Consider the following 17,371-nt stretch of genomic DNA (forward strand, 5'->3'; position numbering starts at 1 on the left):
ACCAGAACTGTAATCCTACACAAATTTTGTTTTGCTTTGCTGTTGTTTGTTTTTAATCCCTTTCTATCTCAATCTTTTAATCTTCAGATAATCTGCTAGAATAAGACTAAATGAGTTCATATAAGACAAGGGCCTAAAACAAAACCTAGCTAATTACAAATGCCATACAGGATTACTATTATTACTACTACTACTCATTCCTTGTAATGCTTTTACAGCCTTATTTCAAGTTTATACAAAAGTTATTGTCATAAACCACAAGTTGGAAAGTGATTTTAAAGTGGAACATTCTATAAAGTTATTGTTTCAATCTGGATTCTTGTTATTCAGTTCTATTAATGCATTCCACTCTATTGTCTCCCCTTCTCCAAACCTACTTCAGTTTTTTTTTGCATATTAATTTTTGTCTATTGCTGAAACTGAACCAAAAGTTTTGCTGATGGCTGTTGTGAGACCTCGGTTCTTGTCTTCTTAGTTTAAAAGAATTTAAACAAGAGACACGCAGCAAAGGAGATGAAGCATGGAACAATTTATTGAGAAGGACAAAGAATATTTTAAAAGTTAAATGCAGACTAGACAGGGCACCCAGAGAGAGAAGAGATTCGGGGCAGCCTGCTTGTACGGATGAGACAGCAAAAATTGGCACTGGGGAAACTCCCTTCGTAGAAGTCTTACATGATTACTCATAAGGGGGTGGGGAGAGGTGTCACTGATAAGCATATTCTGGGTGGTTCTCTCGTGCACATGCACAGTAGCTGTACATGCTTGGTCATACATCGCATGTCTCATTAGCATCTGAGATCTCCTCCCTGGGTGTGTTTTTTGCTATTATAATGAGCAAAGGACAGAGTTTGAGGATAAAATGAAAAAGTTCACATGTTCTCTGCAGGGGAAATTCCCCACTGAAGATACCTTTGCTTCCATAAGCTTAACTACAATACGAATGCTGAGGCTTATTGGTCTCCAGGGATGCCGCGTCCCAAGGACAGGGTTAATTCTTTGGTTACCTATCCGACCTCAGTTTCCTGATAGGATTAATTTTATTTTAATCATCTGTATGTCTCATCTTCATGCTACACACCTTCAGAGGTGCCCACCTCAGTGCCAGTATTTATTGAAAGCCCTGTGAATGCTGGAATCACTCTATGTTTCTATTAATCTGCATGTTTATTTTTCCATGTCTATTCCTGTGAACTATGCAGCACAGAGATGCTTACTGGTATAAAAATGTTAATTACGGCCCTGCGCGGTGGCTCATGCCAGTAATCAGCACTATGGGAGGCCGAGGCAGGTGGATCACCTGAGGTCGGGAGTTTGACGGCAGTCTGACCAACATGGAGAAACCCCGTTTCTACTAAAAATACAAAATTAGCAGGGCGTGGTGGTACATGCCTGTAATCCCAGCTACCTGGGAAGCTGAGGCAGGGGAATCGCTTGAACCCAGGAGGCAGAGGTTGCGGTGAGCCGAGATCGCACCGCTGCGCTCCACCCTGGGCAACAAGAGCAAAACTATGTTTCAAAAAAAGAAAAGAAAAAAAAAGTTAATTACATGCCTAACTTATAAACTTTAGATAATTGGAGCTACCTTGAAAATAAAATCAGTCATTATTATGACATATCTTTTCCTTTTTTTTTTTAATTGGAAGGCAGAACTCTAAATATTTAATTCCATTATTTCTTTCATGTTCAGAGATAAGCCTCTCTGTTATTCCAGCATAATTTATAATTTTTCTCCAGAAATATGTTATATGAAAAAATGTATTTTACTTTCTTTAATTTAAATACATATAGCGTTAGTGAGACGTGTTAATAACATTCCTCTAAATAATAAGTTTCCTCCACTTCACCCTCCACCCCAGTGTAATCATTATCCAATATAAACAGGAAAAGAATGAGAACTACTTCAATTTGGAAAAAATTTAGTATTGAAGACATGCCATTTCACCCCCCACTTTTGCTTTTAATCTACTATGTTGATAGATTTGAACTCTGATTGGTTTCTATCAAACTAGTTTGAATTCATTTGTTACACTAGAATGCCCTTTTATTTATGACCTTCCTCTTGCAAGAAAACAAGATGAACTGACCTCATCAGTGTCTATAGAAAGCGTTTCCTCTACATTTTTTTTTTTTTTTCTGCATACAACTTAAAATCCTGCTTTAGGAATTTATTCAAGCACTACTGAAATTTCTCTGGTAAAAATGACTCCGTTGAGTTACTTCAAAGTTTAGTTGAGAGAGGTTATTATATAGAAACTTATATAAATTTGGGCAACATATTGAAAGAACTATTTTTGCTCTGAAACTTCAACTGCTCAGAAGTATCCCTTACTATTAAGATTTTCTTATTATTAAAATAGAAATGCCTCTGGGATAGGTAGCATATGTCATCTCTCACACCTTATTGAAAATGAGTTTATTAGAAGGAGAAAGTACCAATTGCCTGGGGAGGAAAGATGCTGAATACGGAGAATTGGAAAATAAAAGCAAATCTGTCAACTATGTTTTTGTTGATATATGAACTGTGCAGTATTTCTGTGGTAGTGAGAGATCTGTTGTATCAAGTTCTTTGGATATGATCTCCTGGTTAAAATGATTGAGTGCTCAAAAAAGAGATCTAAAAGTTTTACAGAGAAAAATGTACAAGACACCCAAAATGGTGTGTGATATTAACAATAACTTTAAATTCGATTGAAGTCAAAATCACTATGGCTTCTAAGGCCGTGAATCCTTTTTGTTTATTTCAGTCTGCTTCTTGATACAGACTGTAGAAGCTTCCTGAGATTAAGGGTCAACTCTTCTCCTCATTTCCCACATTGTTCTTTATATTCCACAATACTTGGATGATAGCACATGTTAAATAAATTCATATTAATTGCAGTTATATATTTACTTAGTTATGCCTTTATTTGTTTACTTGCTTTGCTTTTATAATTTCCATGCATACTCCCTTTCTATAAGGGAACTTCATCAGATTCACAAAAATACAGTCTATTTTGAGGTCAGACATATTGTCTTATTTCTTTAGTCAATTTAGAATTATAGAGTCAAGAAAAATACCTGTTTTTTTATCACTAATTACTTGTATTATTTCAAAGAACACATTCACTGAAGAGAAGTAACACCTTTATCAGTAATTTTTAAATCTCTATGTATATATTCACCTAGCATAAACTTTTATTGTATAAAAATTTAAATCACAAGCCTTGTACCTTCTTAAAGAAATGCTGATTCTTCTTTATGTAATTATTTCGAATTTAGAAGAACTGCATATGTAATTACTCAGCAATTCAACTTCTTCAAGATGAAATTTTATTATATAATACATACAATGTTGATAACTTTGGTAGCTAAACTTTAATTTTTCCATTTTCTGCTTTTGTGATTTTAAGTTTTGGACTAAAACCTTCCTCAATGTTTTGGCATACTTTTTATTTCAGCATATTATTTTTAATGTTCTCTAACAGAAGCAGTCATTTTTGTAACAGTAATCAATTTTAAACGTTCATACTGGATGTTTACAATGATTTATAGGGATTGCAACTGGGAAATTATGGTTTTTGAATTAAAATACAGACTTTCACTGTAACTATTACCATAGTACTAGGTGTTTATTTGTAATTAAGCATAACATATTATTGCTTGAAGACAGGTATATGATATCAATTAAATATTTATGTGCATAAATGTTTACAGATACTTGTATAACCAAAGAACTGTATGAAATGATATAAACCAAATCAACTGCATTAGAAAGGCAAATTTGAAGATGTGGGGGCAACAAATGGGTTGGAAGTAGAATGAGACCAACAACTGAAAGATTTTTCTTCAGAAACATGTAAGTCTTTTGAGTTGCTAAGGGAGCATGTATTAATTTTATAATGCCAACATTATAAAATTAAATTCAATGTTACTATTTTAAAACGTTAGGGACAAGAATAATCTAAAGAGAAATATAGCTAAACATCTTAGTTATTTTGTACTTGAAACATAATTCCCATCCACATAATTTTTATTATTGTGTGAAAGACAGTTTTCAATAAAATCAGAATTAAAGAGATGATATTCAACCAAATCACCTCTACAATTTAGAAGTTTTGAAGAGGAAGATTTTTCTATACTTATATATCATATTTCTATAGGACAGGTGATATTTCAGTAAACCCAAAGATGAAGAAAACATTATATATACCGAATGTTCCATTTAAAATTTTCAAGCTGTATATTTAAATAACAAATATCTTTGTTTTTGACTCTATATTATACTATTGTAAGCAGTCTTAAATGCGTTTCTACATTATACAGCCCAGATTTTCATTATGTTATCATTGATATTGGCATATTTCTTCATATGAAATATGGGATACTCTAGAATTTTATATACTTACTATAATGTAATTGCTCTGTGACTCTACAGATTTCTTCGTATTTTGTTCTTCCTTTGGAGTATAACATTTAGAAATGTGCTTATGATAAAATGTTATATTTAATTAATTGTACTCAAAATTTCAACTGCTTTTTGTATGGGAAGACTAGATGTTTTATCTTCAATCTTCACTTGACTGAGGGTTATACAATCTTTACTTCTTCACATTCATAAGATTTATCTTAATTTTCTTTAACTGTTAGTTTTTCAGTTCTCATTTTCAAAGTTTTGTTGGGCTTCAGGAGTACGTAACCATATATATTTTTTATTTATTTTAGCTTTAACAGATTAAGTTTGAATTATGACTCATTTACAATATTTTTGCATGTGTTATCAGTCATCTTTTAAATAAATATTCCTTTAGTACAAGTTTACATGCAATAGTCTGGGGAACATTCTAGTATAATACAGAATGAGTACAAGAGGAAGGACATTTAAAATTTGCAAACTGAAGGAAATAAGTTTAAAAAAGAACCTATCTTTTTAATACATATGTCCAATAATTCCCTGTTGTTTTTCTTTAACTAAGTATTCACTGAGCCTATAATAGACTCATATTTCTGGAACATAGATCGGTAAGTCTCTTGAAGACTCCAGGAAGTAGGAACTGATATGGTTTGGATGTTTGTCTTCTCCAAATCTCATGTCGAAATGATTCCAAGTGTTGGAGGGGGTACTTTGTGGGAGGTGATTAGATCACGGGGGAGGATCCCTGATGAATGATTTAGCACCCTACACTGGATGATAAGTGAGTTCTTGCTCAGTAAATTCACAGGACATATGGTTGTTTAAAAGAGTATGGGAACTCACTCCAACTTCTTGCTCCCTCTCTCACCATGTGGCATGCTGCTTCCCCTTTGTCTTCAGCCATGATTGTAAGCTTTCTGAGGTCATCACCAAAAGCAGATGCCTGCACCATGATTCCTGTATAGTCCACAGAACTGTGAGGCAAAATTAATGTTTTATCCTTATACATTATGTAGTCTTAAGAATTTCTTTATAGCAACACAAGAGTGAACTAACACAGAAAATTGGTACTGAGAGTGGAGTATTTCTATAAAGATACCTGAAAATAAGAAAGCAGCTTTGCAGCTGGGTAACAGGTGGAGTCTGGAATAGTTTGGAGGTCTCAGAAGAGGACAAGAACATGAAGAAAAACTTGGAACTTTTTAGAGACTGATTAAATTATTGTGACCAAAATGCTGACAGAGATATAGATAGTGAAGTCTAGGTTGATGAGGTCTCAGATGGAAATGAGAAACTCACTGGGAACTGGAGTTAAGGTAACCCCTGTTATGCTCTAGCAAAGAACTTGGCTGCATTGTGTTCATGCCCTAGGGATCTGTGGGTGTTTGAAATTAAGAGTGATGACCTAGTGTATCTGGTAGAAGAAATTTTTAAGTAGTAACGCTTTCAAGAAGTAGATTGACTGCTTTGAATAGTCTATGATCAGATATGGGAGCACAGAAATTAAAGTTGAAACATATTTTAAAGGGAAGCAGAGCATAAAAGTTTGGAAATTTGCAGCCTGGCCCTGTGGTAGACAGATAATCCCAGCAGGCTATGGGAGCAACCACTTGCTCGGGAGAGTTACACGACTAAAAGTGAGTCAAGTTGCTAATGTTTTAGACAATGGGAAAAATCCCTTGAAGCCATTTAAGAAATCTTCCAAGCCACCCCTCTCATCTTAGACCCAGAAGCCAAGGAGGAAAAAATGATTTCGTGGGCCAATACTTCGCACCACCCAAGAAGGCTATTCCCTGCATCCCTGCTGCTCCAGCTCCACCTATTGCTCAAAGGGCCCCAGGTACAGCTTGAGCCACTGCTTCACAGGGCACAAGCTATAAGCCTTGATGACTTCTATTTGGTGTTAAGCTTGCAGGCACACCGAGGGCAAGAGTGAAGGAGGCTTGGAAACCTCCATTTAGATTTCAGAGAATCTATGAAAACCCTGGATGCCCAGGCAGAAACCTGCCACAGGGCTAAATTCCCCACAGAGAAACACTACTAAGGCAATGCCAAGGGAAAATATGGGGTTGGAGCCCCCATACAAAGTCTCCCCCAAAGGAACTGTCTGGTAGGTCTGTGGAAAGGAGACTGCTGCCACTGACAGTAGAGGACAATGTCAAGGGGACAGTAGAACCACTGACAGACTGCAGCTTCAGCATAGAGAATCTGCAGACACTCAACTTCGACCCACAAGAGCAGCCCCAGGGGAGGCACCCAGCAAAGCCATAGGGCAGAGCTGCTCAAAAACCTTGGGAGCTCACTCTTTGCACCAGTGTGCCCTGAATACAGACATGGAGTCCAAGGAAATATATTTTGGAGCTTTAAGATTTAATTACTGTCCTGATGGGTTTCAGACTTGTGTGGAGCCTATGACCCCTTTCTGTGGCTGATTTCTCCCTTTTGTAATAGGAATGTCTATCCACTGCCTGTACTGCCATTGTATCTTGACAATAAAAACTTGATTTTGATCTCATGGGCTCATAGATGTAAGAAACTCACCTCCAGATGAGACTCCGGATGTTGGACTTGGGACTTGGGACTTTTGAGTTAATGCTGAAATGAGTTAAGACTTTGGAAGACTATTGAGAAGGGATTATTATTTTGAAATGTGAGAAGAACATGAGATTTGGGGGACTGGGGTAGAATAGGTTTGGCTATTTGTCCCCTCAAAAATCTCATGTTGAAATTCAATTCCCAAAGTTGGAGTTGGAGCCTGTTGGGAGGTGATTGCATCATGAGGTTAGATCCCTCATTAATGGCTTAGCACCATCTCCTTGGTAATAAGTGAATTCTCACTCAGTGCATGTGAGATCTGATTGTTTAAAAGAGTATGGGGGCCGGGCGCGGTGGCTCAAGCCTGTAATCCCAGCACTTTGGGAGGCCGAGACGGGCGGATCACGAGGTCAGGAGATCGAGACCATCCTGGCTAACACGGTGAAACCCCGTCTCTACTAAAAATACAAAAAACTAGCCGGGCGAGGTGGCGGCGCCTGTAGTCCCAGCTACTCGGGAGGCTGAGGCAGGAGAATGGCGTGAACCCGGGAGGCGGAGCTTGCAGTGAGCTGAGATCCGGCCACTGCACTCCAGCCTGGGCGACAGAGCGAGACTCCGGCTCAAAAAAAAAAAAAAAAGAGTATGGGATGTCTCTCCTTCCCTCTCTCACCATAGAACTATATGGTTTTCCTTCACCTTTCACCATGATTCTAAGCTTCCTTGGGACCTTACCAGAAGCAGATGACTGCACTATGCTTCCTATACAGCCTACAGAACTGTGAGCCAAAATAAACCTATTTCCTGTAAGTCACCCAGTCTCAGGTATTCCTGTATAGAAATGCAAGAATGGATTAATACAAGGGCATAACTAAAAATCATGTTAATTGATATGATTTGGCTGCACCCCCACCTAAATCGCATCTTGAATTGTAGCTCCCATAATCCTTACATGTCATTGGAGGGAAATTGTGGGAGGTGATTAGATTATGGGAGAAGTTCCCTCATGCTGTTCTCATGATAGTGAGTGAGTTCTCACAAGACCTGATGGTTTACAAGGGCTTTACTCACTTCACATTACTTCTTTCTCCTGCCACCATGTGAAGAAGGATGTGCTTGCTTCCCCTTTTGCCATGATTGTAAGTTTCCAGAGGTCTCTGCAGCCATTTGGAACTGTGAGTCAATTAAACCTCTTTCCTTTATAATTACCCAGTCTTGAGTATGTCTTTATTAGCAGCATGAGAACAGACTAATACAGTAAATTGGTACCAGGAGTGAGGTGCTGCTGTAAAGATACCGAAAAATGTAGAAGTGACTTTAGAACTGGATAACAGGCAGAGTTTGGAACAGTTTAGAGGGCTCTGAAGATAGGAAATGTGGGAAAGTTTGGAACTTTCTGAAAAATGTTATTGCATATATCTTATATTTTAGATTAATATAAAATACATAAATTATTATCCCAAAACTATATTTTAAGCAAAACGAGAATATGCAATTGTCAACGTCAAGATTCTTAAATTAACTCAATTAATGCTATTGTAATGAAAACTTAGAAAAAACACAACTTCTAATCAGAAACCATCCAGTAAGTAATCAAACCAAAAATACATCATGACATCTGTGTTTCTTGAATATTGGCCATAGAAAAAGCAGAGTGTGGAAAATGAGCATGACCCAAGAGATATGCATGTTAATAGTGCATATGGATGGTCCTTAATTGAAGCCAGTATCAGGAAGACAGCAAAAGAAATAAGTAAATAAATAAAAATAAATTAGATGAGGATTTTCTAGTTCATCAAGAGATAAAATGAAAAGGTCTTAACACCTTTTGTAATGCCCAGTTATGCAACAATTAGAGTATATTTACTTATGTATTCCAATATTTATGAAGCAGTTACTATATAACAGGTATGCTATATATACTAGTATTATGAAAATGTCTAAGTTTAGTGCTTGCTTGTGAAAGTTATCCGCTGAGTAGAGCTTTGTAGAAAACTCAATATTTCTCTTGACTATCCTTCTCCAGTTTAGCCTGTTTCAATTTTTAGAAATTCCAAGTAATTAGAGTAGGTTTGGACCTATTGGTCAGAGACACAGTCTCGTATTTAGCCTCCCACTGTGTGTCTGAGTGTTTGTGGTTTGTGTGCATAAGTGTGTATGGCTGTGTTTTGGAAAAGGACCCAATATTCTTAATAGGAAAGGGATTAGAGATACAGACAAATAAATCTAAGTTTTCTGAGTTCTCGAGGTTCAGACTTTCTAATTTTTCTTTCATTCCTGGATATATTAAGTATTCCACGACCTTATAGACCTTTGTAATATCTTCATTATGCCACTTGCCACATTCTCTTTCCTCATCTAAATTCGTAATACTTTTATTATGGCTTTCTAAGTTGTGATGCTCTAAAGGACATATTGTGTTAGATATGTTTCAATTATAATAAAGTTTTAATTGAATGAGTAAAACAATGACCCAGTAGTTCAGCATCCAATGCCAGTAACTTTTATGAAAACCACATGCTCCCATTTGAGCAGAGGCAGCTAGAATTTTTAGAATGAATACTGGAATACATTAACCAGCTTATGAGCATGGTGTATGGATATTGTTGGCAACTACCATAGATTTTCAGGTTATACCTTTTCAGTCAACACTGTTCCATAGTAAATAATACTGGATCCAAGAATCCAAGATGAAAAGATGTCCAAATGTTTTACTTTTATTGTGTAAAAGAAACAGTGAAGCATGCAATGCTGAGTTTTGCAAGGTGAAAAAATAATTACCAGAATACATGGCGAATTTACAGATAACAAGAAGCCACAGTTCATTGGCAATTAATAATTATAAAATGTATTGACTATGAAAAAGTATATTTGAAAAAGAATTTTTGTTCTATGTTGTTTATGTTTCTTTTAACTAATTTGTGTATGCATGCATGTTTGTATCCATTTATTTAGGAGATTTAGAATAATTAAGATATTCTTATAACTGGAAATAAACCCAAACATCTTATCATGTCTCAGTATACTTTTCAAAATATGGTCCCTCCTAGTTCTTTGATTTCTTCTCCCACCAAGAGATTTTCTTCCTTCATTTTGTTATCACAGCTACAGTGAACAATAGGCTTCTTTCTACTCCTCATCTAGATAAGGCCATTGTTATTCCACTAGCATGACTAAATATTCCCTTTGCTTGAATTACCCTTCCCAAGATCCCCACGACTTGATTCCTCTCATTAATCAGTTCTCGGCTCAAATGTCTTCTCAAAGAAGTCTGACTTAATTCCCATTGAAGATAACTGTTCCTACCCTCCATCTCTATTTATTTCCCTCTGATATCTTTTTTTGTTTTGTTTTGTTTTGCAGTTGCAAGATTTAATAGAGTGAAAACAGAGCTCCCATACAGAGGGAGGGGACCCAAAAGTTGACAGCTCAAATGCCTAGGTTTATATCCCAATTATTATCCCTCCCGCTGTGCTCTCCGGTGATAGATGATTGGCTATTTCTTTGCCTCCTGTTTTTGCTTAATTAGCATTTTAGTGATCTCTCTTTACTACCTGATTGGTCACGTGTGAGCTCAGTTGCAAGCTCTGTGTTTAAAGGTGGATGCGATCACCTTCTCAGCTAGGCTTAGGGATTCTTAGTTGGCCTAGGAAATCCAGCTAGTACTGTCTCTCAGTACACCCTCTCAACAGGAAAACCCAAGTGTTGTTGGGGAGATTGGCTGATGACCGCTCTAACTGCTTCCCACTGAACTGGGGTGTAGTAGGAGTCGTGCAGTTGAGATTTCCTCAGGAAGGGTGCCTTCAATGTCATCAACATCAGTGTATGGGCTAGTAGGCCAGTCCAGGGGTCCACAGTAGATCTTAGTCATGGACTGTATCTGGGGCTCCATTTGAAGAACAATTTGTAGTTTTACACCTTCAATTCTGGAAGAGACAAACTTAACAAGGAGGTTAAAGATACAAGGATTGAAATGTATGGACTGCAGTTCAGGGGATTATTTCTTTGGCACACTTCACAGGCCCTGACTATCTGCTTGATAGTTTTGAAAAGGCCTGGTCCAGTAAATAATAATTTGGCCATCTGATGGGTGCTATCAATGCCTAAGTGAAAAGTTTGGTAAAGGATTTTAAGTAATTTCCATTGGTTAGCTGCAGGCAAAATTATTCCTTCTTTGGTGGCTAGCCATCCTGAGGGGAGGAAACTATGTCCTCATGAGGTTCTCCATTCTATTTCTCCTGCTGAGTACTGGGGCTTGGTTTCCTGGAGGTGATTACCCCATACTAGGGGTCTTTCTATAAGCATTTCTAATGGAGGGCCCTGTCTGGCAGCTGTTTTGGCTTCAATATCTGCTTGGCAGTTCCCTTCTATTTCCCTTTCTTTTCCTTTCTGATGACCCCAGCAGTGTAAGACTGCCACTTCTTTAGGTTTCTGTACAGCCAATAATAATCTCCTAATGGCTTCCTGATGTTTGATAGGTGTTCCCTCGGAAGTTAGGAATTCCCTTTCTCTCCATATTGCTGCGTGGTCATGGAGGACTAGGTAAGCATACTTAGAGTCTGTATATATATTTACCCTTTTTTCTTCTCCTAATTCTAGTGCCCAAGTGAGGGCTATTAGTTCTGCCAACTGAGCTCTAGTTCCTGGAGTGAGGGGATTACTTTCAAGTATTTCATCATCACTGACCACTACATACCCCACTTTTTGAAGTCCTTTTTCTACAAAGGAACCTCCATCAGTATACAAGTTGAGGTCAGGATCAGTCAGGGGAACCTCTAGAAGGTCTCCTAGAGTGGCATAGGTTTGGGCAATTACCTGTTGACAGTTATGTTCTATCTTTTCTTCATTGTCTGGAAGAAATGAGACTGGGTTAAGAGTTGCACAAGTGCACAGTTGCAGCACTGGCCCTTCAAGTAATAGAACCTGATATTTAAGTAAACAGTTGTATGACAGCCACAAGTCTCCTTTAGCAGTGAGTATGCCATCCACATCATGAGATGTCCACACAGTAAGATCTCTTGCCTGTATTATTTTAATTGCTTTAGATACTAAGACTGCTACTGCCACCACTACCCATAAACAATGAGGCCAACCCTTTGCCACTATATCAATTTCTTTACTCAGGTATGCCACGGGTTGCAATCTGGTCCCTCGGACCTGTGTAAGGACTCCTAGAGCTATTCCTGTTTTTTCTGTGACATATAAAGAAAAGTCTTGCCCCGTTGGCAAGCTTACTACTGGGGCTTGGGTTAGGGCCTTCTTTAGGGCCTGGAAAGCCACTTTTGCTTCAGGTGTCCATCTTACTAAATGGGTATTGGCTTTCTGAGTTTCCTTAATGAGTGTATATAATGACCTGGCTGTTTCACTGTACCTGGGAATCCATATTTGGCAGAAGTCTGTTATACCAAGGAACACTCTTAGTTTCTTTAGGGTTTTGGGATAAGGATAAGCCAGTATAGGCTCCATACATTCCTCAGTGAGGGCCCTGGTGCCTTTGGATAATTTTAGCCCTAAGTATTTAACCTGCTGTGAGCAGAGCTGAACCTTTGGTTTGGAAACCTTGTAGCCACAGATGGTGAGGAAATTTAAAAGCGTTTGGGTGTCTTGATGGCACAAGGTTTCTGAACGGGCAGCTAAAAGTAAATCATCCACGTACTGAAGGACAAGAGTGTCCAGGTATGAGAACTGGCTCAAGACTTGGGCTAATGCCTGGCCAAATAGATGGGGGCCATCCCTGAACCCTTGGAGTAAAACAGGCCAGGTGAGTTGAGACATTGGGTTCAAAGGATCTTCAAAGACAACAAGAATTGAGAGTCAGTATGTATAGGGATGCAGAAAAAGGCATCCTTAATGTCCAGGACTATAAACCACTCTGCTTCCTCTGGTATTTGGGAAAGCAGAGTATAAGGGTTAGGTACAGCTGGTTATAGAGGGACAACAGCCTCATTGATCATCCTGAGATCTTGCACTAACCTCCACTGTCTGTTGGGTTTCTGTACTCCTAAAATTGGAGTATTGCCCCTCTGATATCTTTGGCAGAACTCATCAGTTTCTGAAATAATCTTATTATGCATTTGATTATGTATTTTTCTCTTCCAAGAAGACAAAAAAAAAATGTGTGTTTGTTGTTGTTTCAAGATGTGTCTGCAGTATATATCATAGTTCCTGGTTCATACAGATGCTCAAAAACAAATTTTTGAATGAATAATTGTATTGACTAAATAACCATATTTTCTTTCTTATATGCATATATTCTCACTAGGCACATCATTCACTTGAACTTCGTAAATTTTTCTTTTACAGAATTTTCTGTGCAGCCTGGAATCCTCTAATTGTAATGCATATCCAGAAAATCAATGAACTGAGGCCTTGGATGTAAAATTAATGCCTCACCACACCCAAATTATAGATCCTAAGTTCTCAGAATAATACAAATTAAGAAAATTTTTTACATCTTATTAGAGCATTATACAAGTTGAATGACCTATCACTTGAGAAATATGATGGCAATGAGAATATGTCTCGATCTAACACTAACTCAGTTGGATAAGCTGTCTAAAGATTTTATAAATGAAGCTTCTATGATGATTTCCTAGTTTTATGATGCCTGCCATTTCTAAACATTTTTAAAAACTCTATATGAAAAGAAAATTATGGAATAAATAGGATACTTCATCCTTTTTAAGACCTCCCACCACCACCATCTCCTCTTCATGGGTTTTATGATCTTTAATTTTTGACAATATTATAGAAAAATGAAATTTCATGTACATGATGGCACTGGAGTTCTTTCCTTATGTACAATCAATTTAATTCGGAAAACACACGTATGTAAGTCCCATCACCATCCCCCAACACACACACACACACGCACACACACACACAGAGTGGAATATCAGGGTCTAAGCATCACATGGCTCTATTCATAGATCTCAAACTATTGATCATAGAGCTTAATGTGAGCCAGATGCTAATTCTGGTATACCTGTGTGTCTATACTTGCAATGCTTCCTCAATTTATTAAATACATGTTTACTAAATAAGTCAGAAACTGTATCAGAAGATTTTCGTGCATTAACTCAATTAATACATTTAATCTGTATAAAAGCAATGCAAGGAAGAAAACATCATCATCATTTGATAAAGAAGTGAACAGAGTTAGGAAAGTTTATCTAAACTTGCTAAAGGTCATAGATTTATCTAGAGAAGGAGAATATTTCTTATTCCAAGGTGATGCTTTTCATATGGTAGGAGGTATTCTTTACAGAAGAATGGTCAATGGTATCTCACAAGCAATTTGTGCTTGAGATAAAAATTAACTGATGTGTTGTTTCCCTTAAGTTCTGATTAAGTGAAGGAATACATATCACTGTATTTTTTGATGTAAGATGTGGCTATGTGACCAATGAAACATTACAAAGATCACTTTAAAAGTGAAGAGTTTGATTTTCAGTTTTTAGCACAATCAAGTTTCATACTCTCGTGCTGCATTGACAAAAGATGTCCTACATCCCAAATAGTGCTCCTACGGAATGGTGGAACCTCTAATAGCTTAGGTACTGTATTGCTCCCTGAGACTTTCTTAGAGAATTGACAAGGCCTGCAGAAGAGTGTGAAGAAGCATCAAAACTTGATTGTATTAAACCATTAAAAATTTGGGGTCCTTTTTGAAGCATATATCTTAGTCTATCCTGACTAATCCTTAGCATTTCCCAAATATAATATAAAACTTAAAACTTCCTAACAAGTATATGCTTAATGATCACTCATGAATTTAAGAAGAATACAACTTTCAAAACTTTTTAAAGTAAATTTTAGACATACAAAAATCTGCAAAAATAGTACAAATGTTTTCTGTATAGTCCTCCTAGATTCTCCTCATATTAATACCTTATGAAATCATAGCACAATTATGAGAAACAGGACATGAACATTGGTGCAATACTACTAGCTGAGCTTAAGAATTGATTCAAATATCATGAAATTGTTCCACTAATGTCCTTTTAGGGTTTTAGGACTCTATCCAGGCTCCCTCACATTGTATTTACTTGTTATTTCCCATTTGTCTACAGTTTGTAACAATTCCACTGTCTTTCCTTCTTTTGCATAACTGAAACTTTTGGGGAATTTTTTTAAGCCATTGTATATAATTCCTTCAATATGGGTTTGTGTTGTATTTTCTCACTGTTGGACTGAGGTTATGAAAGTTTGGCAAGAACACCACAAAAATGATATTATGTCCTTCTCAATTCATCATATTACAAGGTTATTTATTATGTTAATTTGTCTTATCACTGGTGGTATTCTGTCTCTGACATTAGTCTTTTGGTTAAGTGGTTGCTGCCAGGTTTCTCTAGTGTGAAGTTACTCTTTTCCCCTTTGTAAGATGCCCTACTATCTCCTCTTTGTGGGTTTATTTTGGGAAGGAAAGTTTTAGACTTTGTAAATCTTCTTTAGTCTCAAACTTTCACCCGATAGTTTTATCATCCATAGGTGGATCTTGTTTACAACAATGATTATTGTGATGTTTTCCTAATGATTACTTTTGATTTTCTTTTTGGATGATATACTTATTGAATAAAATTGTACCACATGAAAAATAGCTCTTACTTCTTATCCATTTGGCTATGTGATTTTTTGTTTACATCAGTATGAACTCTTGGATAATTAATACTATGGGTTGTAATGCAATAGTATCATTATTTTGTAACCTTTTTTTTTCTAGCTTTGGCCGAGGTTGGTGTCTGTGTTCTTTTGATAAGATTTCATCCTGTTATTTTTAAATGTCCTTACTTTTTTGACACTACACAAATTTCAGGCTCATTTAGTATTTTCTCTGCTCTAGAAATCAACAACTGGAATCAACCATTTTTCTTAAGTGACTGGTTCCTTTTGTGGAATAATTATATTTCAAAAAGAAGAGCTGGGCATTAGGTATGCTTATTATTGCTGGGGTGTCATTACTTTTACTTACTCTGAATGAACAAATTGAGAATAGATGCATGTATAACAATCCATATATATAATGTTTATCTATTTTTTTCTATCTTTTAAACAACACATGATTACAAACTATTAGATCTTGCTGATACCTCCCAGAGAGCTATGGTCTAGAACTGTACATCTACTCCATTAAGTTAGTCAGTACTGATTATTAAAAACCATGTCCCTCCTAATTAATATCTATTCAGTTATGCACTACTTTCCAGTAAATATGAAAATATTAAATTTTCTTTAAAAAGAATAAAAATAAATAAGACATGATCTCTGTTCTCAAAATTTATTAATCTAATGAGAGCAAGTGATGTTTTGGTTAAATATGGAGCCAAATGTTTGGGAGTAGAAAGCTATGCAGGAGAGTAACTACATGAAAGCAATTACACAGACCAAGAAAATCCATCACAGCAAACAGGTGGAAATGGAGCAGAATGAAATAATAATAATGGCATTTAACAAGTGCTTAGTATATGCTGGGCACTGTTCAATGTGCTTTGCAAATATTAACTCATTTAGTGCTCATAACCAACCTGTTAGTTAGATGCCATTGTTATCTTCTTTTTATAAATACAGAAAATAAGATGCAAATAAATTCAGTTACCAAAAATCAACAACTAGTAATTGACCGACCAGGAATTTGAACTAGGGATATTTAATCCAGGGTTTCAGCTTTCAGCCACTTTACTTCAGGGAATACACTGGACATTGGGGTGACCTGTCTTAGGAAATAAAGAAGAATTACGTAGGAAGTTATTTTTCTTCACTTCTCATGTGCAATTATCAGAAAATGACAAGGACTTTTTCAATCTGGGGCCAAACGCAAGTAAATTTTTCTAATCTCCTAGAGTTCTTATCTGTATATCATTAATTGAGATCTGATTTGTGATACTTATTAAATCTGTATCTTGCTAATTGTAAATGACAGTCATAGTTTTAAATACTACATCTTTAAGTGCTGCATATGATCTAAAACAATATTATATCTTTGCCAGGGCTGATCTTTTGTTTCTAAGAAAGAAGGGCATTTTGATGATATTCCATGTCATGGTTCACAAGTGACTGATCACCTTATAAAGTAGTTACATTGAATTTTAATGGTTTGTTAATTTAAAATGTGAGTTATATCAATTTTAGCACCTTAAAAGATTAACTCTAAATTGTTTATTGAAACTACTGTGTACTAACATTTTTATTGACAGCATAAAGTGCAAAAAACTTACTAAACATCATTTATAGAGCTCAGTTAATCTTAATAAACAATTAGTATGTTAGAGTATGTTTGAAAATAATAGTATCTTAAATTCTCTTATTTTAAAGAGACAATAATTACAAAATTATATTGATATTTTGAAAATGTTCATGAATATTGGTTTAAAGGTATATGTAAACAGTTAAATATTTATGGTAATTAAATCCATATAGATATACTTTTATAAGTATTATACAAAG

The sequence above is a fragment of the Rhinopithecus roxellana genome, chromosome 5 (assembly GCF_007565055.1).
Source record: "Rhinopithecus roxellana isolate Shanxi Qingling chromosome 5, ASM756505v1, whole genome shotgun sequence".
NCBI lineage: Eukaryota > Metazoa > Chordata > Mammalia > Primates > Cercopithecidae > Rhinopithecus > Rhinopithecus roxellana.